Genomic DNA, 21,723 nt, shown 5'->3' with positions numbered 1-21,723 from the left:
GCGAAGAGGAAGGTTTTGAGGTGCTTCCGGAACCGGAGATGGTTCTCCTCAAGTTTCAGGGAGGCAGGAAGGCTGTTCCAGAGGGAGGCCCCAGCTGCGGAGAGAGATCTACCCCCAGCTCGTTGCTTCGAGAAGCGGCTGACCATGAGGGAGTTGGAGACGGATGAGCGAAGGGCTCGTGAAGGAAGATATTTAGGAAGAGAGAGTTGGAGGTATTTAGGTCCCAGGCCCCAGAAGGCCTTGTGGACAATGCAGAGGGTTTTGAACTTAATCCTCGCAGCCACTGGGAGCCAGTGAAGAGATTTCAGTCCTGGAGAGATACGGTCCCTGGGCTTGAGGCCAAGGACAAGTCTCGCAGTTCTGTTCTGGATAAGTTGCAGAGGGCGGAGAGTGGAGGCAGGCAGATTAAGATAGAGGCTGTTACAGTAGTCCAGCCTTGAGCGAACCAGGGCTCGAGAGACAGTGAGCTTCTGGGGGAAGGAGAGGAAGGGAAGAATACCTCTGAGGAGGTGCAGCTGGTAGTGTGACTTCTTAGAGACGTCAGATATATGAGGAGAGAAGGAGAGTGTGGAGTCGAAGATGACCCCGAGGTTTTTAGCCTTGCAGGTAGGGGCAGGAAGGGGGCCAAGGGAGGCCGGCCAGAGAGCTGCAGGGAAGGAGGGAGTGGGTGTGCCGATGAGTAGAATCTCAGTCTTACTGGCGTTGAGGCAGAGGTCATTGGCGGCGCACCATTCATGGATAGCAGACAGACAGTCGGAGATGAGGGAAGGAGAGGAGGAGGCTGAGGGTAGCCTGAAAATGAGCTGGGTATCGTCTGCATAGCACTGGAAGTGGGGGCAGAGAGCGGCGATGCGGTGGGCAAGGAGTGCCAGATACTGGTTGAAAAGCCAGGGAGAGAGGTTGGATCCCTGGGGGACACCACAGGTGGAGAAAAAGATGTCAGAGAGGAAGGAGCCCATTTGGACCTGGGAGGGTCGATCGGAGAGGAAAGAAGTCAGCCAGGCCAGAGCCTGACCAGTGATACCCAGGTTATCACGGAGACAGTTGAGCAGGATGGCATGGTTGACAGTGTCAAAGGCAGAGGAGAGATCGAGCAGAATGAGAACACAGGGAGTGTTGGTATCGAGGTTCAGGAGCAGGTCCTCACGGATGTTCAGGAGAGCAGTTTCCGTGCTTCTGGCAGCTCTGAAGCCAGATTGATGGTCATGAAGATTACCAACAGAGTCAGCATGGAGGTTAAGCTGGGAGATGGCCAGTTTCTCCAGGAGCTTACCCAGGAAGGGAGTAATGGAGATTGGGCGATAATTGGCCGGGCAGGAGGGGTCGGCAGAGGGTTTCTTGAGGAGGGGGTGCACAAGGGAGTGCTTGAGGGGGGATGGGAAGACTCCAGAGGCGAATGAGTGGTTGCAGAAGTCAGCCAGGACAGGAGCCAGGGAGTCGATGTGGTCCTTGATGGTTTTGGAGGAACAGGGGTGAACCTGTTTAGACGAGGCTTTCATAGATCGGACTTGTCTGGAGACCTCATCAGCAGAAAAAGGTGGGAAAGCAGAGAAGGAGGGTGGAGGGGTGGCTGCAAGAGAGCAAGAGGAAGAGCTGGGAAGAGAGGGAGGGAGGAGAGAGGAGGAGAGCGAGGACAGGATGTCCTGAGTTTTTGAGATGAAGTGCGAGGCCAGTGCAGTGCAGAGGGCCTGGGAGGGGACAGGAGAGGTAGAGACTGCAGCAGGGTTGGCCAGCTCCTTGCAGATTTTAAAGAGTTCGGCCGAGTTGTTTGATGCCTCAGAGATGCGGGCTTGGATAAGGGCTCTCTTCTTGGTGAGAACGGAGAGCCGGTATTGCCTTTGGAGCAGGCGACAGGCCAGTTTGTCAGAGGATGAACATGAAGCACGCCATTTCCTCTCTGCCACCCTACACTTGCGTTTTAGGGTGACGAGATCCGAGTCATACCAGGAGTTACATTTGGCTTTGGGCTTCAGGCGGATTCTCATGACAGGGGCAAGGATATCGAGAGTATCAGATATAGAGGAATAGAGCATGGAGAGGGCTGTGTCAGGGTGGGAGTCAGCCGAGGGGGGAGGAGGGGGCGAGAAGGTAGCAGCAAAAGCCTCAACTTTGAGCAAGGCTGACTGCACGAGGAAGCAGTCATTCCGGGACTGCAGTTCAAATGGAGGAGAAAGACGGAGAGATCTGAAAGGACAACCAGGAGGGAATTACCCTTACCTTTTTCAACCCAGTCCCGCAAAACCTCACAGAAAGAAAACGTACGACTGGGAATGGCAGCTGGAGAGTGGTGTGTTAGATGTCAGCGGTACGTCGAACCCTCCCGCACTGATTACTAGGGCAGGGAGAAGTGGGTGCCATTGTGGTACTGTCCTTAACTCCACCGGCAAAGGAAATGCCAATCAGTTCAGCATAGCCGGTGAGTCGGAAGAAATCGATAGTGGAGGGGACTGTGTTAGGCTCAAGGTTGCAGTGGCAACATTTTATGTGAAGAAAGAAGATAATAGACAGAGGTCTTTTGTGAATGAAAGAGGTACCAGAAATAGAGTGGTCCGGGCGCCACGTGGGTACTCATTCAAATGACTCTAACTTGTACCCCTCTCCTGGAAGAAAGAGAAAACATTGAACTAAGAACTTCTTGGTTAGCGAAACCACAAGACCAAGAGGCCTCAGGGAGACCAGCATGAAGTGTCAAAGTGGTCACACGAGGGGTAAGTCAAATCCCTTGTACAGTCGAAAGTCTTTGACACGTTGTGAAAACTAAGTGAAGTGTGATAATTGGCAAACGTGAACCCGACTGAGGGATGCCTGCAAATTGGGATAAATATTAAGATACCCATGAACATTGTGATGACAAGCATGAACCCACCTGAGGGATGTCCACAGTGCGTTGATGGTCTGATTCCCATCGAAGGAGGCTATGGTTAAGAAAAGGATCCGAGACTGGCTGAGGGGGATCCAAGGGTGAAGAGTAATCACCTGATGTGAAGATTAACAGAAGGAACTTTTGTTTTGTGTTTATAACTATCAGGCCCTCTAAAGAAAGACTTTGCATGAAAGAGACTTTAGTACAGAAGGCCCTGATATTGAGGAAAAGAGGAGACCAGGAGTGTGCTGTGCTCAAGAGTCCTGCCTTGTCCCGTGCTAAAAACGTGGGGAAGGGAGACATCCTGTTTTATCATTTTGGAAACACTCTTTCTTTTCTTGTGAACATTATCCCACACTATTTTGTAGAATAGCGGTAAGGATTGACAATCGTTTTTTAGTATAGGCCCTTTTTATTTGACTAGACTCCAATAGGACTGTATTATTTAATGGTCTTAGCTTGCTCCCATTTTAGATTTAGGTTTAGATGAGGCGTTTATCTCACCTATTTTTACAGTTTAACAAACACCCTTGAACTGTGATCACTTGTGTCTGTCTTACTTTGATACCATGCCTTTCTTACAGTGGAGACCGAGCAACACATGTAACAATAGTTACCTGAATTATCAGAATTACTCCCCTTGAAGAGATATTACCTTATTAGGGAGGAACAGAGCTATGACCAAAGACCACCCCACAGTCAATAGAGTGGAAACTAGATTTCATAAATAGAGCGACAGGGCAAACAATTGACTGAGTTCATTGGTCAAAGGATCAGATTCCAACAGTAAAATCTTGATTCTAATGCTCAGAGAAACACTGTTCAAACTGAGACAAAATGCTTGGGTGTCATGACCACTGGCCCCAAGGTGTCAGACCTAGCCCAACATCCTTGGAAGCAGGGTCATGATCCTCATTCCAGGCACCAGCCGGCCCCCGTAGGGGCCTTTTGGACCTTGTCCTGGCGCCAGTGGCGCCAGGCTCATGCTCATAAAGGGACCCAGTCCCGGCACTGGAAGCGCCAGGCTCATATAAAAGGGATTGGTGCTTGGGTGGACTTACCTGCTGCAGACCATGCTGCCTTCCTACCTGCAGGATGAACTCTTCATCCAATCCTGCTGGGACTACTTTAACTGCTGGGTGGGGCCAGCACCACTCCCAAGAACCACATACTGGAACTCTTTTCTTACCTCTGGAGGCTGTGGAAGAAGACGCCTAAGCACTACTGAAGGCTATTTAAACCACACCCGATTGGTTTCACGTGCTTCGCGTTATTCTGCAATAGCAGCAGGACGCTCACCGTGTCGGCTCCAGCTGATCTTCTTCTTCTGCACCTGAAAACAGGACAATCTTCAACTTACCTTCCTGAAATCCAGCTCCAGCCTTCCGTGACATCTGAAAAGGAAAACGAGAACATTAGAGTAGCACGAGAAAATACCAGAGCTGCTCTTACCACCCGTCGGCGCCTTCCAAGGCCCCGTGCCGCGATTCTTCGTTCTCCAGCCATCTGCAACAACAAAGAATACAGGTTAGCGATAACTCCATAATATCTGCTTACCTGTGCCATGGTCTCCGCAAGCTCCGTTCTGCGCCATTTGTCCGCACCTGTAAAATACAAGAAGGACATTATTAGAGCTCAGGACTCCATTTCTACTCACGTGCCTCAAGTGGTCCTCCGGCACGATCCTTCGGCATCAGTCTTCATCGCCGGTTGCACCGCGACCTGAAAGAAAAGGGGAAAAAGACATTTAAAAGTGCATTTAACTTCAGATGAACCTTTTGCTTGACTGCAAAAAAACTCCGGACTTTTCCACTTACCGGATCAACATACCGGACCTGCAAAGAGGCAAGATTCTGAAAGGACAATAAAAGGCACTTACCGTTCATGCAGCTAACGACGGTCTTGCCTTCTGGACTCTACCTCCGCAATAAAAGGCTGAACTATCGTCCAGTGAAGTAACTGGCTACAGCGCCCCTGCACAGACGCAGGATGGAGAGCGCCGCATTTACTTACCTAAGGTGAGCACGTGCGGCCTAGGGGAGTCGTAGGAGTGTCAGGAAGGGGAAAGGGCCGAAACCCCGTCAGACAGACGTTAACCCCTGTTTCCTCTCTGCCCGCAGACATCTCACTCTCCGGATTAAGATCACAGTAAGGAGGGGGCCCTTCCAGGGTGGTGCCAAAGACCTGCGAGTGACTCTGGAAGGTCCGGAGAACGCCCAGACCAGACCCGCGCCTCCGAGGGATTCAGGTGAGCGTTACATTGGGTGCACCGCGACAAGAGTGCAATATTCTAAAAGAAAATGTACAAGGAAGAAAAAAGGAAAGGGGGATTCAATAGGAAAGATATACCAAGACGCCATCTTTTACACCCTATGCAAATACTCCTGAGTTTGCTGAAAAATTGGTAAATGCCAAAAGAAACCTCTCATCATTCCTTGAGATAAAGTCAAATAAGAAAAGAAAGGGATGTTCACTGAAGAGTAAAATGTGACAATCAAATTTGCAAAACAAGAGAACTCGATGGAGAAACAAGTACATTTCTTCTCTTTCAAAGATGAATTTCCACCTATAAAAGAAAAAAATAATCAACACTAGAAGTGTAACCAGCAGCTTAAAAGAAAAGAATGTGATTACCAAGACACACGTACGCATGAGAAAAAGAAAGAAGAAAATAAAATACATTTGCTATATAAACTAAAAGAAGAGGTTTTTCATCAATCTACAGACCTTTTTAGGGATTGAACTCCTAGCAGAGGCAGTGATGGAACATGAGAGAGAGGGAGAAGTCCATGTTCTATTTGTGATATTGGAATGTATTTTTTAATTCCTATAGAGTCCTTGACCTTGAGGATGTCCAATGCACAGGTTAATGAAACACCGAACATGTGAGAGATACATTCAGAACTGTACACTAATACACACTTTCTCTGTAAATTGGAAATTAAAAATTAAAGGGTTTTTACACCTATCCAAGTTCAAGGACAAGGTTCAAGGACAGTGTGACTAATTGGCTCAAATAAATGCAGACTTTCAGGCATCCTTGATATGTTGAGAAGTATTCAATACTTTGGGAAAGAAGAGGGAAAATTCATTGTATTACCTTCAAATCCATCCTTAAGTACCTACAAAATGTTAAAGGAAAAAGAGATTTCAGTAGACACGGTTGCTGTCTAGAGATCAAAATAGTGTTTCCTCAGCTCATACATCCGGTGATAGTTGGGGCTCCTCGGGGCACACCGTCTTACTCGGGAAAGGTTTACTTCAAAGGCTTTCACCTTTGGTAGACTGCATGAACCATGCCCTAAGGACCCAAATCCAAATCAAGTGCCAATTATGTCAGTTTGAACTGTGCTTGTCACTTGATTTTAAAGATTCAGGGTGCACATTCATTGTCAAAATACTCAAGCTCTTCATCACTATAATTAATGTGAAGGATCAAGATTATAGTGAAGGGGCTTCCACAGAACATTTAAAAATAATTCTTCCGCCAAACAATGAGTGGTTGGCAATACACTGAAGTATTATGTTAATAGATGTTATGTTAATAGCTTTTATAGAGCACAACCTCCACCAATTAAGGCATCATGAAGGAACTGAAAAGGGGGCAGCCAAAACGGAAAAAGAAAACTAAAAAAAGAAATGTTTTGAGATGGCATTGAAATATAAAATGACTTTCTATTGGGTGTAAAGAGCGTTGAAGTTTGTTCCAGAGAGCCACTGCAGCGACTGAAAAGGCTCTCCTCCCATCCATGAGTGGTAAAACCTAGGTACCTGAATCATAAGGGAGTGCTCAGATCTTAATGCTCAGGAAAGGATATACCAGCGAAACCTAGCCTAGAGTTATTCTGCACCTGTAAGCATGATGGACAATTCACAGTGCTTTAAAATCTATACAGTGGGCGATTGGTAGCCAGTGGAGAGAACAGAGAACTGGCAAAATTAAGGCACAGAGAGAAGTATTTGTGGCACCTCTAGCTGCAGAGTTCTGTAGACGATTCAAAAGGTAGCAACATTGAGCTAAAACAAGAGAATTGCAATAGTCTGTAATACCAAAAATAGAATTTGTAACCATCGGGGCACACAGACGGGCTGGTAAAAATGGGAGGAGCTTGCAAAGAATGTTCATTTTGAAGTGTCCCCTTTGACAGACCATTCTAATCTGGGCGTCTGCATAGAGATATGCAGAGATTTTACAGCGATTTTACAGGCTAGGTCTTTAACAACAGCAACTGGGATAGGATAGGCTGTGTGTCCAGAAAGATTTAGCAGAACAGGGACCAATAACTTGAACTTCAGTTTTGTCTGCATTCAGCTTCAGCCAATTTTGATTCATTCACTTACTCATGGATTCCAAGCTGCAGCGAACACCAGCTGCTGTGTCTGCTGCCGCCAGATCGAGATGCACAATGATTTGCATATTCTCAGTTTAAGAATAGCAGTGGACCCTGTGGGACTGGATGATTTGGCTACAGGCTGAATGTAGACATTAAACAGAAAGGGGGACAGCGCAGAGCCTTTGGGGACCACAGAAGTGATAGGAACAGGGATAGTTTGGGAAGGACAAAGAGAGAGTGAACAAACAAGAAGGAGCCAAATCAAGTCACAACTGAGCCAAAAACACCTGGATTGGACAGTCTGGAGAGCAAGGTGAAGTGTTCAATGGTGTCAAATGCAGCTGACAGATCTAATAAATTCAGCGCACCAACCCCATCTTGGTTAGAGAGCCATGTGAGGTCACCCAGAACTGAAACAAGAACCAACTCAGTGCCCCGTTCAGGGCGAAAACCCAACTATAAGGGATCAAAAAAGAAGGATTTTCCAGGAATTAACAAAGCAAAGGGGTAACCAAAGATTCCAAAAGCTTCATCAAAAAAGGTAGCAAAAGAAATGGATGATAGTTAACAGGTAAAGAGGGATCAAGAGTAGGTTTTTTCAAAAGTGGTAACACCAGAGCGTGTTTCAGAATTTGGGGTATCAGAGCAGAAGAGAAGAACTAACAGCAGCAGCAACAGCAACAGCAGGGGCGATAGTAGGCATACTGGATCTCAGAATCGAAATGGGGATAGATTCCAAAGGAGAGGCTGATCTCATCTTCTGAGTAGCATTAATAATATCAGTAGAATGAACACAAGGAAAGACCAATCAGAGAGAAACCTCACTACTTAATATCAGAGCAGAAACCGCTATGAGGTGGATGCGTTCGTAGAAGCAATTTTATGGTAAATAGCCAGGATCTTATAAACGAAAGGGAGCTGCTGAGCCAGCATCTACAGAAGGAGAAGATAAAGATTTTTCTAACTGAAATAACTCTTTTTGCTGGTTCAGGGCAGCTTCAACACAATTGGTGTAGTAACAATGTTTCACCTCTAAAATAGCTTTGCGATATATGGAAAGGGATTCACGAAACAAAATCCTCATGTATGAACAATAAGGATGCCATTTCCATTCTGTTTGGAGAGGAGCCATAGCTCGGCTAACTGAGGAGTAAATCAGGCCTCAGCCGATGGGAGCACAGACAGGAAGGTCTCAGAAGGGCTAATTTATTGGCAGTAGCCGTAAAAACCGGTTGAGTTTCCAAAGAAGTAGCAGAGGATGACACATAGGCATCCATAATCTGTAAGGAGATGTCAGCAGGAGTAACATAGTGCCATTTACACAGAGGCGCACACTGAGCGAAGCTAGCCGTGCATGACAAAAGAGTACCAATAGTAAACGATACAATATAGTGATCTGTCCAGAAAACAGGCAAACATGGAAACAGCGTTACGAAAGATATAGTTGAAAAAATAAGGTCGAGCATATTGCTGAGATTATGGGTCGGCTCATGAACCAACTGAGGAAGGTCTAAGTCCTCCATAACCGATATGAAGCTAGCGGTAGCCTGATTAATGGGATCATTTGGGTGTAAGTTGAAATCTCCAGTAATAACATCAGCGAAGCAAAGTTGTAGATCAGTAGCTTTCTCAGTAAAAGCCATATAGAAACAAGGATAAAATGTGGGCAGGTGATAAACTAATAAAAAGTACAAAGTCTGAGAAGCTGTGATAGAGACATGAACTAGCAGAGCCACCATAGAAACAGTGTAAGACAGAGGCAGTACCATACAATTGAGTGAAGATTGAACTATTACAACTCATAACAATGGCTGGCGTGAGCTGGAAGATAACAAGCATTGACCAGGAAACACTTGAGCTGGTGCAACATCCCAGAAGAGGGAGCACTGTGGCGCTGCCCGATGACGGGCTCACGCGGCGGCGTGACGTCTCACGCCGCCGCGCTGAATATAAATAAAGGGGGCGTTCCCGGCCGCATCAGAGCGACCGGGAAGACCGAACACGAAGGACTGGTGTCGTGTTGACTCCTTCATGTGGTGGGGGTTTACGGGACCGCGTGGGGGGCTCCGACCCGCCCCTAACAGTGGCGACGAGTGGTGAGGGAGACCCGGGCCCGGCGGTATAATCTGTGGAAGATTAAACATTTTTTTGAACGAAGCGGAACGGACCTTCGTTTCGTTTCATGCCGGGTCGCGGGACGCACACGCGGCCGGCGGCCATTTTGTCTTGGAGGCCGTGAAACTTCACGAGGCTCCGGTTTGGAGTGTGAAGTCAACGCGAGCCTAATTTTTGGACACATTCATAGCAGGAGGTCTACCCTGCACGCCCATATCTGATTTGTGGGTTTTAACCCGATTTTGGGTCTTTTACGTCGTGTGAAAGCCAGGAGAGGACTTATATGACAGGGCCTGTCTAGGCCAATCCATCACCTGTGGCTCAATTTTTGGAACTTCCAAGTCCATTTGGATTGCGGCAAGGTGGATCCACGGTGTTCTCTTTGTCCCCTTCATCATCAGAGTGCCGTGGGTTTTTTTTTCTCTTTGTCTTCTTCATCATCAAGCTTGGCTGCTCTGGGTACCTGAGTCTTTTGTACATCCACTGGTGCCTTGTCCGGAAGCCTCCCCGTGTCGGAACTGTTCGTGTACCCGGGAAGGAGGGGTGAGTCGCACTATGATGGTGGGTGTCTGAGTTGCGGCCCTCAGGACAGTAGGTGGGGGTGCCTGTGCGCTCAAGCCCATGGGTGACTCTGAGGATTCGGACAGTGGTGGTGCAGCAGCGTCCCTTCCCCGCGATCGTGGCCAGGCAGCGGCTCAACAACAGGCCGCCCTACCTCCGGTGATTCAAGTCCCTGCAGGACAACCAGGGTTTCCCATCATGGCTCAAGCACGAGCACCCGCGGCCCATGCCGCCTTGCAGCCCATTCCGGAATTCGACGCGTCGGGCCCACCCTCGAGCATGGGGCCCCGATGGAGAAGATGGGTGAGTCGCCTCGACATGTATTTCAGGGCTGCTCAGGTGACGGATGATGACAGCAGAATTGCCACCATGCTGTACTCGGCAGGGCCGACAGTCCAGGAGATATTTGAATCGCTTACTCCTATCAACAACTCTTATGATGCGGCCAAGGCGGCCCTCCTCGCACATTTCTTCCCCCTTGCAAACGTGGACTATGAGAGGTTCGTCATGCTCTCGGCGAAGCAGAAGGAGGAGGAGACACTGGACACTTTTTATGGTCGCCTACGCCGCCTCTCCCTCGGTTGTGCATGGGGTGATGCAGACGACATGATATGCACGATGCTAATCCAGGCATGCTCCTCCGGCAAGCTCAGGAGGCAAGTCCTGAGAGAGCCTGGCATCACGCTGCCCCGCATACTGGAGCTGGGCAGGTGCCACGAGGTAGCAGAAGCACGAGCCAACAAGATGGAAGCTGGGTCTCGGTCGGTGAGGTCGGAGGAGGTGTGTGTCGTGTGGCGGGGTAGCCGAGGAGTGAGACGCCCGGGTGGAGGACCCCGAGACAGGGCAGGAAGAGCCGGGGAGTCGTGCCAGAAGTGTGGGTACGACCTCCCTCACATGGCAGAATGCCCGGCGGTTGGAAAAACCTGTGGGAGGTGTGGACTGGCCGATCATTTCTCGAGAGTATGTCGTGCAGCCATGCCGGTGATGGTGCCGAGAGGTCAGGCACGGACATGGACTCCGCGCCAGAGCCAACAGCCCAGTATTGCCCAGGTAGAACAGGGTGAAGTTGAGTCCCCTCCGGAAGGAGCCGAAGAGGAAGACGAGGAAAACATCTTTTTCGTCTCAAGCGTGGGAGTACTCAAAGGAAGAAGCCGGAGACAGCCGAGATGTGTGGTCGAGATCAACCACTCCCCAGTCCCAGTGCTCGTTGACACAGGCGCCTCTGTCAATGTGATGGCCAGAGGGCATTATGACTCTCTCAAACCCCTCCCAGGTCTGGTCGCACCGAAGGCCCGCATATTTGCTTTTGGGGGTCAGGAACCGCTACCGCTCGACGGTGCCTTCGTGGCGGACGTGGAACATGATGGCTCACAAATCAAGGCTCGATTTTATGTGACCCCGGTGAGCAGCAATACCCTGCTCAGTTGCGCAGCTGCGGAGGCCTTAGGTATCGTCAGCTTTGCATACTCCGTCCACCTGGAGGACATTAATGATCTCCTCGACAAATATGCTGCACTCTTCAGTGGGATCGGAAGGATGACGGGGGAACCAGTTCGATTACACATCGATGAGTCAGTGCAGCCCATCGCATTGAAACACCGCCGAGTACCATTCCATTTAAGGGAGCAGGTCGATAAGGAGCTGGACAATTTGGTGAGCCTGGATATCATCGAAAAGGTTGAGGGCCCAACCCCCTGGGTGTCTCCGATCGTGGTGGCCAGAAAGCCCAAGCAACCCGACTCGGTACGCATTTGCGTGGACATGAGGCTCCCCAACAAGGCAATCAAAAGGGAGCGCCATCTTACTCCAACGATCGATGATATCATTGCTGATGTTCAAGGGGCTCGAGTGTTCTCGAAACTGGACCTCCGAGCCAGGTATCACCAGGTCGTCCTTCATCCAGAGTCCCGGTACATAAGAACGTTTACCACCCATCGGGGACTATATCGATACAAGCGGTTGAGTTTTGGAGTATCGTCTGCCGCTGAAGTGTTCCAAAACATCATCAGGGGCGCCCTAGCAGATCTGGAGGGCGTCCTCAATATCAGCGATGATATTCTGGTGTTTGCCAAAACCGAAGTGGATCACATGAAGAGGCTCGATAATACTCTGAAACGACTTCAATCATTGGGCCTCACCCTGCACAGGGAGAAGTGTGAGTTCATGCGCCCCTCTATTGAATTCTTTGGCTTCATATTCAAGGAGGGGGGGTGTCGCCAGACCCGAAGAAGGTTCAGGACATCAAAGCGGCGAAGGCCCCCGAGTCTGTGACGGACGTGAGGAGCTTCCTGGGGATGGTAACGTATTGTGGGCGGTTCATCCCGAACTTAGCCTCGAGATCTGAACCACTCTGGGCGCTGACCAAGAAGGAGTCACCTTGGCATTGGGGCCCTCTCGAACAGGCCGCCTTTGAGGACATTAAGGGTGCCCTCACAACGGGAGATACTATGGCGTTTTTCGACCCCGCCTTGGAATCGGAGATTGTGGTTGATGCAAGTCCTTTCGGGTTGGGGGCAGTGCTGACTCAAGTGGATCACAACGGGACTGTTCGACCTGTGGCATATGCGAGCAAAGCGCTCACCGAAACGGAACAGAGGTACTCCCAGATCGAGCGGGAGGCCCTGGCAGTGCTGTGGGGCTGCAAACATTTCCGGCTCTATGTCTTGGGGCATCCAGTGACGGTGGTAACTAACCACAAACCACTGCTTCCGATTCTAGTGGGCTCATCGTCAAAACCACCAGCTAGGATTGAGAGGTGGATGCTCGCCCTCCTCGAATATTCAGTCACCCTGGTATATAGGCCAGGGGCCAACAATGCCGCGGACTACCTGTCTCGTCATCCGGGAGTAGGGGTGACCGGATCGTCATTCCACGGTCAAAGGTGAGCGATGTGATCAGTCTCGCCCATCATGGACATCAGGGCGCCGCCAAGACCAAGGCGCGGCTCCGCTCGAAAGTCTGGTTTCCGGAGTTGGAGAGAAGGGTGGACGACTTTGTGGCGGCCTGCGTATGGTGTCAGGCGGCCTCTCCTCTGCAACGAGAACCTGCAATTGAGGCAATGCCCCGTGGCACTATGCCCTGGGAGATCGTCCACGCCGACTTTGGCTCAACATCAGTGGGCACTCACTTCCTGGTAATAGTCGATGAACACTCAAGATACCCGGAGGTTGAGTTCGTCGAGTCGGTGGCCTTTGAGCATGTGGTGGTGGCCATGGAGAAGATATTGGCGGCCCATGGTTTCCCCCACACTCTATGCTCTGACAACAGATCGCCCTTCCAAAGTGAGCGGTTCTCTGAGTTGATGGAGAGCTGCGGAATACAGCACAGGAAGATCTCCCCCCTGTGGCCCCGAGCAAACGGGGACGCTGAGAGACTGATGAGGACTCTGAACAAAACATTCCTAATTGCTCAGGGGCAGGGGCAGTCCTTACAACACGCCCTCTATCAGTTTCTGCGGGTGTACCGCACCACCCCACATGCCGCCACGGGAGTGGCACCGGCAGAGGCGTTATTCAAGAGGTGCCCCAGGGGACTGCTGCCGGAAGTTGGGGAGAAAGAACCAGGGGTCATCGATAGTCAGCGGGTGGAGGCTGAAAGGCGAGTCCGAATGGAACAAGAAAACCTGCGCAGGGGTCTCCGACCTCAGAGACTTGAACCGGGAGATGAGGTCCTTATCCGTAATCGACACCCCCACGGGAAGCTCTCGCTCCCCTATGAACCGGAGCCCTTGGATGTAGTGGCAGTGAAAGGATCCATGGTGACGGCCTCGGATGGACGATCTGCTGTCACCCGAAACGTGAGTTTCTTTAAGAAGCTGGGTGAACGACGAACTGAAACCCCACCCGAACCTGATCCACCAGACATGCCTGCTGACGGAGGTCGCTGGGACGAAGGACCCGAATCCCCAGTCCGGGGAGACGCGGCGGAAGAACGTCACGTGCCGGAGGTAGGCCGGAGGTACCCCCAGAGGACTGGGCGAGGGAAACCTGCCTACCTCAGCGAATATGTTGTTGGACGTTTGATTAGTGAACTGGGGTGAGAAGATCTGGGTGGATGACATTAAAGGGGTTTCTTTGTTTTTTTGGGTGTGCAGTAGTGTTTATGATAGATGTGTGGTTTCCTGGTTAATAAAGTAACTGTTAATCTATGTTCTTGTTCCTCCCGGAAAAGGAGGAGTGTGGCGCTGCCCGATGACGGGCTCACGCGGCGGCGTGACGTCTCACGCCGCCGCGCTGAATATAAATAAAGGGGGCGTACCCGGCCGCATCAGAGCGACCGGGAAGCCCGAACACGAAGGACTGGTGTCGTGTTGACTCCTTCATGTGGTGGGGGCTTACGGGACCGCGTGGGGGGCTCCGACCCACCCCCAACAAGCACCAGAAATCGCTACTGCTAGATTAAAATCCTTTGGATACACTGTGTTCAGTGGTGCAAGCTGAAGCAATGTCGAGTGAGTATAGCACTCAACAGAACATTCCAGCATGGGTAAATGTGCCGTCCATCGGCTATCAGAGGCACGGTAGAGCACAGATGAGTTTGACTTGTGTGCGACTTTGGCACGAGAGGCACACATATGCTGCGCTTCTGGCAGGGAGCGAGACTATGCCGGCACATTTTATTGCTAGGAGCCAATCAGTGGCTCTTGGCGTATGGCCAGTAAAGAGAGACTGGAATGCAACTCAGAAGATAAAATAAGTACTGTAGCTTCTATTCTACAGAAAGAAGAACTCATTCTTACCCATTAAAATTAATGAAGGTAAAAACGCAGTTCTCTCTAAAGTTGGTTTAACTCAAGAAAGGGGTTTTATTAGTGAAAAACTACTTAAGCAATTACAGAACGGTGAGAAGATTCAGACATTTACTCGAATAGCAACAAGGGAATCAGGTCTTGATGTGATAGATTCCAGACAGCTGATTATTAGTCGGTGTATGTTGAACATTAAAATTGGTCCAAGTCAATAAATCATAATCAGTGTGTTACAACAGATGGTAGTTCTGATTTTCACATCTACGCTGCTAAGCAATTAATTTGGACTTCATTAACAACAAAGAGTGGTCACGAATCGGGAGAAAGTGGATGGAATTCAATGATTCTAAGAAGGCATTTAAGTCAGTACTATTGCTACCTTATCTTGCTGAAGTTCAAATCAAAGAAGAAGTTACTATTTCTTAAAGTACTTGACATTACACATTGCAAATTAAGATCAGAAAGGGCAAACCTTGTTAATGAAATACTATTTCCAGGCTGCTGTGAGATGGTTGAACAAAGACAACAACTGAGATAAGGTTTCTCGATTTCCTGAAACGATGCTCTGTCAGTTCATATGACTGTGGTTATATGTTTCTTAAACCTACAGATCCAAATATGGTGCATGTAGTTGTAAAACTGCACAGGGTGCCTATCACATCTATAGAATTACTTATGGAGATTATTAAAAATGTGAAATCCTGTGGAATCATTTGTCCAATGCATAGTACCTTTAATAACCCAGTACTGAGAATATTAAAACCTAGTTCATTATGAAGACTCTGTGCAGTCCAAATGAAACTGAACAAGAGGTTGCACACATCAAGGTGGCTTCTCCCTTGTATCTATCAGAGACTCACAAAACTTGACGTTGAAAACCAATATGAACTAGTCTTTACCTCTGAGCGGTAGCGGTATGCGCAGATCCGTACACCGTTTAGGTACATTAGCAATGGGAATTAATTCAACACATTCCTACATAACACCATTCCAGACTTTGCAGAAAGAGGCAACCTATTAATAAATACTAAATCTGTGGAAGACATTTTTGGTTTAGATCCACCATGTTCTGACCCAATTAAAGGAATGCATAGTTTTGCAGAACCATAGTAACCTTTCTAGGGCATGAAATCAAAGTGGAGAGCCTTAATCCACATAAAAAGAAAGGTGAGGCTTTACTGAAATTGAAGAACCACACAAATATACATGAATTGCAAAGTCTCCTAGTATTAAACGTGCACAGTCACATATAAAGAGAATTGTCCAGAGATCACTGAGTCCTTGTTTTATCTATTGAAGTGAGGGTGGGGGGGGACTCTCAATCAGAGACTCTGTAACAACTAAAAAGAAGTCTTTCTCAAACTTCATACTTGGCATATTCTATTAACAATAAAGAGTTGTTCCTGAAAACAGGATTTTCAGACACCTGTTTAACTGTATTCTTGTATCAGAAGCATGACCAGGTTAATAGGGTAATTTCATGTGTAAATAAACATTTATCATCTGCTGAAATTAAATGTAATGCATGTGAAAAATCAATCCTGGCAACTGTATAGGCATTTACAAACATCTGTCTGTTGATCCATGGGCAACATATACTAGTCGGGACCTCCAAACAGGCTCCACAATATTTGCAGATTCACTGGAAATGGACTGGGATGTTTAATTCAAAGATAACTTCATGAATTATTTGTGGGGCTATCCTGAAGAATTCAGAAATGCCCAAAATATAAAGAGTACAATGATTAGCAGATCTACATGACTGTGTCAAGGATAACTGTTTTGAAGATGAAATTGATAAAACAACTGATAATATGGAGGCATAGCTAGCGTCTCCTCAAAGGTTGTAAGAAGAAGTCCCCTGTCAGTTTATGTGGATGGATGTTCCTACCACATCACAAAAATAACAAAAAAAGGAACTATTAGCCAGCATTGGAAAGGCGTGGGTGATTGATACTGTTGAACCCTCAGCTGGCTATTAAATTGGTTCTCAGAGTAGCCAAGTGGAGGACACGATGGATACATATAAATCTGTCCTTATTGCCATAAATCGACAACTCAAGGCACTAGTAATAATTATTGATTCAGATTATGTCTGAAATGGATTAGTTGAATACTTGATCAATTGCAAAGTCAGCGGTATGCTGCACGCCACAACAAACCCTTGAAACATGGGAAGTTAATCCAAACATTAGATACATTCATTGATGTCCAATGATGTCACCATATTTTGTAAAATAGCACAATGATACCCAGGTGTTGATAGAACAGGAAATTATTTAGCCGGTCAATTAGGCAAAACTGGAGCACCACATGGGTGAAATATTGATATGCACATCCTCGAAAAAATACAAATAACACCTCTAACTCTATCAGAAACTAATGCTTGTTAAAACGGATTTCTGAACTCTGTCCTGGTGGCGCAGAAGTTCAGAAGGCCAACCTAATTACTTGGAACAGGGTAACCTCTGGACAAGCCAGACCAATCAGGGTAGCGATCGCGGCGGTCAAGACTAGGTCTCAAGAGGGGTGAGGGTGACTGAAAGCCCGCAATGAGCAGACAAAGCAAGGACACTTACAAACTACTCCAAACAGGTGTTATATTAAAAATATATACACATTTATTCCAAGGCCTTTAAAACAATGACCGTAGCGAGAAATCACAATACAACTCTAGTAAACCAACACATACCATACCAATACAATATATATACAAATACAAACAAGTCTCAAGCGTTAGATGCACGAAATGTGTAGTCCACCTAAAAGGGAAGGAAAACAGGCAGTGCGAAATAATGCTTACACCCAGTCCGCCTTCAGAGACACCTAACTAAAAGGAAGTCCGAGCCCTACGAAGAGTGGAGCCTTGTGCTCAAAAGTACCTTCACACGCTGGTGCCAACGGGCAAAAGGGGAGTCTCTTCGAGGGAAATCAGGCAGTTCAGTTTAGTGCACAAATGAAGAAGAACAGAGTTCCGCGACTCAAGCGCAGCCTCCACTGTGGGCAGAAGCAGAGCGCGAGTACGGAAAGGCGTGCTGTTTTGACACAGCGGGGAAAAGCTATGGGCTCCTGCAGGAGGGCGACCAGTTCCTAGCTATGCTACTCACCGGTCCCCGATGCAAGCAGACCCAGGCTTCTCCGCTTCAGTTTCAGTCGCTGGCAGGTTCAGAAGAGTAGGGGACGTCTCGTCGTCGTGTTGAGTCTGCAGCAGCAGAGTTGAGTAAAAGACGTCCCAAACGAAGGAACCCGCACAGTTTGTTACCACAGCAGGGCAACGGAGCGGCCGTGTGTATCTGAGCCAAATGTACACTACTCACTTCAGACCTGGGAACGCCAAGTGTACGAATCGTGTGAGAGTGACAAGGACTCGAAATACTACACAACCTAGCGGCGGTTACAGAGCAAGACTCCTGTGTAGGCTGGTCAGTCTGCTGGATGGCCCAGAGACGCTTCCGAAGGCTTACGAGCAGGAGATGGTGAAGATGCCGAGAATAGCTGTTCCCGCTATTCCAAGGGTCGAAGTACCAGTACAGGCCTTCTGGTTCGATCAAAGGTGAAAAGGGTTTCACAAGGCGACAGCAGTGCAGAGGAGCAGTCCTTCAGCGGGTCACCAGCGATTCCTCGGTTCAGCCTCTTGGTTGCAGGATACTTGGCTTCTGTATTCCTTCGTTCGTGAGAACTCAGGAGATCGACATGGTAGTGGTGTTTCCAGCCCCCTCTTATCCACGGTTCCCTTCGCGCCAAACGGAGGGGACCCAATGGGAGATCTGATCATCAACACTCACACCACTCGTGGACCTATCACGGACCACGGTGGTCCCAGGCATTCACACCACCCTAGACTCTCTGGCACCCAGGATGTGTATTGGGACCAGACATCCCAGCCCACATCCTGGAGGCACACACCAGGCATGTAGAAGCCCGCGAAAGCATCCGTGTTTCGTGGGAACGTACATGCCCAAATAAGGAAGGCCCCGGGTCGGCTCGACCTGGGGAAGGTGAAGGGAGCAAGACGGTCAGCGGACAGGACAAAGGAGCCTCGTGGTCTGGCCATTTTGGGAGCCAGGCCACCATTTTGGGCTAAGCGCGAGAAACGCGCTTAAAACGCCAAAAGGAGCTCAAAACACAAGAAACGATCGATGCCACCATTCCCGTCCGTGAATCACTTGCACCGATCAGTTACAATCCAAAAAGAGTATCTAGGGCCTGTAGAAGGCTAGAGACCCAAGAGAGCAGTAACTTAGCTTACAGTGCCCTCTTGTGTCATGTTGCACGAAAGCCGCAACATGATAAAAGAAACTATGGAAAACAGCGTTTCCCGGTACTGACTGTCTTAAGGGCATGTCAGTTTCCCTGTAAGAAAGGAACGAAAGCCCAGAGGAGTGCGGCAGAAGGCTGCACTTCTCTGGCAAAGTCGAGAACAAGGTGAAAAACAACAGCAAAAAGTTTAGAGGTTGCCACATGGAAGGAAAATTACCTACAATTACGAAATCTTTCCTAACAATGCTCAAGTGAACTTTCTATTTCTAAATGGAATACAGGTGCTCCATATCTTGATTTATTTACTGCTCAGGAAGAAGATCCAATGATTGGGATATTTTTTATCAATATCTACCAGTTCCAGAAATGTTCCACTACCTGAACAAAATTAACATAAAAGAGGAGATCTTCAAATCTTAATGAAGTTTCAGAAAATGTTTAAAATCTAGGGATTTTTGGTTAGGATATCCCAATCTAGTTAGGATCAGTGGGTAATACCTACCTTATTCCGAAGCATAATGTTAAATCATGCCCGTAACAGAGCAACAACTGGTCACCAGGTATTTAAAGAAATAATGATGATCTTATTGTGGAATCAGAAAAATACAATATTAAGGCTTTTACACCATGCAAAGAGAAATACACCGACACGGGCTTGTAAAGATTCCCAGAAACTTTATTACAAAACTGAACAGTTACGAAACAAAGTACACAAATAGCTATTTGGCTGTCAATACATCACAGAGACCACCAGCAGGGTTCAATGTGAGCAGTGAGCAGGATTTGCTAGCTGGACATCAGCGTATTTATACATTTTCGTTATAACGATGTCCAGCCTCTTCCAAGTTAATCATGTACTGGGCTAGGGTCACACCAGGTTCGTTCCTAATTTACATATCTCGTGCATGCGGTTTACTTTTTAATACATTTACTAACAAACATTATTATTCTCTAAGTTTTACTTTACACTTTTTACACATTGCTTTAATACAGGTCAAACAAATGTCTCGCATGTCGTATTTGGATAGCGTTATTGTTCTTGTATACTTGTAGGTTAACATCGTCAATTCAAGTAATCCCCTGATCCTGAGGTCAACGAAGGACAAGGTCTACATGACCCTAACATGTAGCCTGAAGGCAGGTTGGACATTAACTCTCCTTCGGAGGTTGAAGAGGTTAAAGCAAGAACAAGAGAACACAAGACGGCCATTTTAGGCCACAGGGTGACTTTGTACAATTAACTAAAATGGCGGCTCTAACCTAAAATGGAGGCTTGATTCACTTAAGGTCACAACCTTGTAATACGGATTTCCTCGCAAAGCGACTGGGCATAGGCCAACATATACAATGAGGACGAAACAATATTATATCAGTTCTAACAAACCCTCCTTTTTGCCTATGCCAAGCGCTAAACTACCTTCAATCATTTTGCGATTAACTCCACATTTCAACGTCTATACACCCCGAATAATTGTCAGACATATCTATTGCCATTAGGTCAGACACTAGAGTTTCTTTCAACACATACTCTTTGGAAACCTTATCTGGGGCGTATATTCTATGCCCTAATACACTTGTTGCTTGTGCGCAACACCCCCCTAATACTGAACATATACCAGGGAGACACTGTATACAACAACAAAGGAATAGAAAACTTCCCAAGATAATCAGCAGGGCCGTAAACTACTTCCATCCCCACAACCGTAGGAGGCCCCAAAACCATGCACTAAGTTCCCAGTTTCCCTCAGGCACATGCACCTCTGAACTAAGAACATGTAGATTTTGGATAGCCCTAAAGATCGTTGGAGAGGAATCTGGTACGTAAACACAGCAAGCGGACCCCAATAATTTACATACTCCTCCACGCTCAGCCAGAATGACATCTAATGCCATCCGGTTCTGAAGAGCCACTAATCTTATCGCTTTCTGTTCTAACGTCATATTATAGATTTTGTCAGTGGTCCGGTTGATGGTTCTCTCCAATACTCTTGCTAGTCCCCTGATATCTTCTGAATTCGTAATTTGCCCAAAAAATGGCACAAAGGATTTCATGATGTCTCCTAGAGTTTGCGCTGGAGTATCCCATTTCACACCTCGTCGTTGACGAGTTTTCAAAATTTCTGCAGTACTGGCAATAAATACCCCAGGTAATAGAATCCCTAAATAGCAGGTTCCTTGCCAATCCCTGGGCAACCATGGAAATGCCACATTACCGCAAACAAAATAGACAGGTTCGCCTACGTACAGAGGTCTGTTCTCACTAGTCAAATTCGCAGCGTTGGTGCATTTTCTAAAATTACCCATTGACCGTGTTCCATTCCTCTGTATGCAGAAGGATACTGAATCGGGGCTATGATTAACAGAATAGGATGGAGGCGTGGCATCCTTATTGCCTATAGGAGCCATTTTGAAAGAGATTAAAGACTGAAAAGGACGAGACAATCTATCAGAGGGCCTCACAGAAGCAACGTTTGGTTTACTCCTATTTGCAAAAAGCGAGCATCCCAGGGGCATTAAAACACATTTTTCAAAACTATTCAGATTTGTATCATCAAAGTTCCATGAGATGCTGTCATTCCATCGGCCAAAGAATAGTGCTCTAAGAGAAGCATAACAAGCAGTTGTCAAAGGTAAAGGATGAATATACCAACCTAGCCCCTTATCCCCATGTTGCGGTAGATGTGAACAGATCCAGCAATTGGTTCTATTTAAAATTGCATGAGTGGCATTCATGATTAACAAAAGGGTATTATTCTGATAGTTCTGTCTATGCAAAGAATCTCTAGGCGATAAAGTATGCAATTGCACGGAAGGAGTGGGGATAACAGATACATTTTCAACAG

The sequence above is a fragment of the Ambystoma mexicanum genome, chromosome 1p (assembly GCF_040938575.1).
Source record: "Ambystoma mexicanum isolate Mex_15411 chromosome 1p, UKY_AmexF1_1, whole genome shotgun sequence".
NCBI lineage: Eukaryota > Metazoa > Chordata > Amphibia > Caudata > Ambystomatidae > Ambystoma > Ambystoma mexicanum.
Note: the sequence above shows the minus strand (reverse complement) of the source record.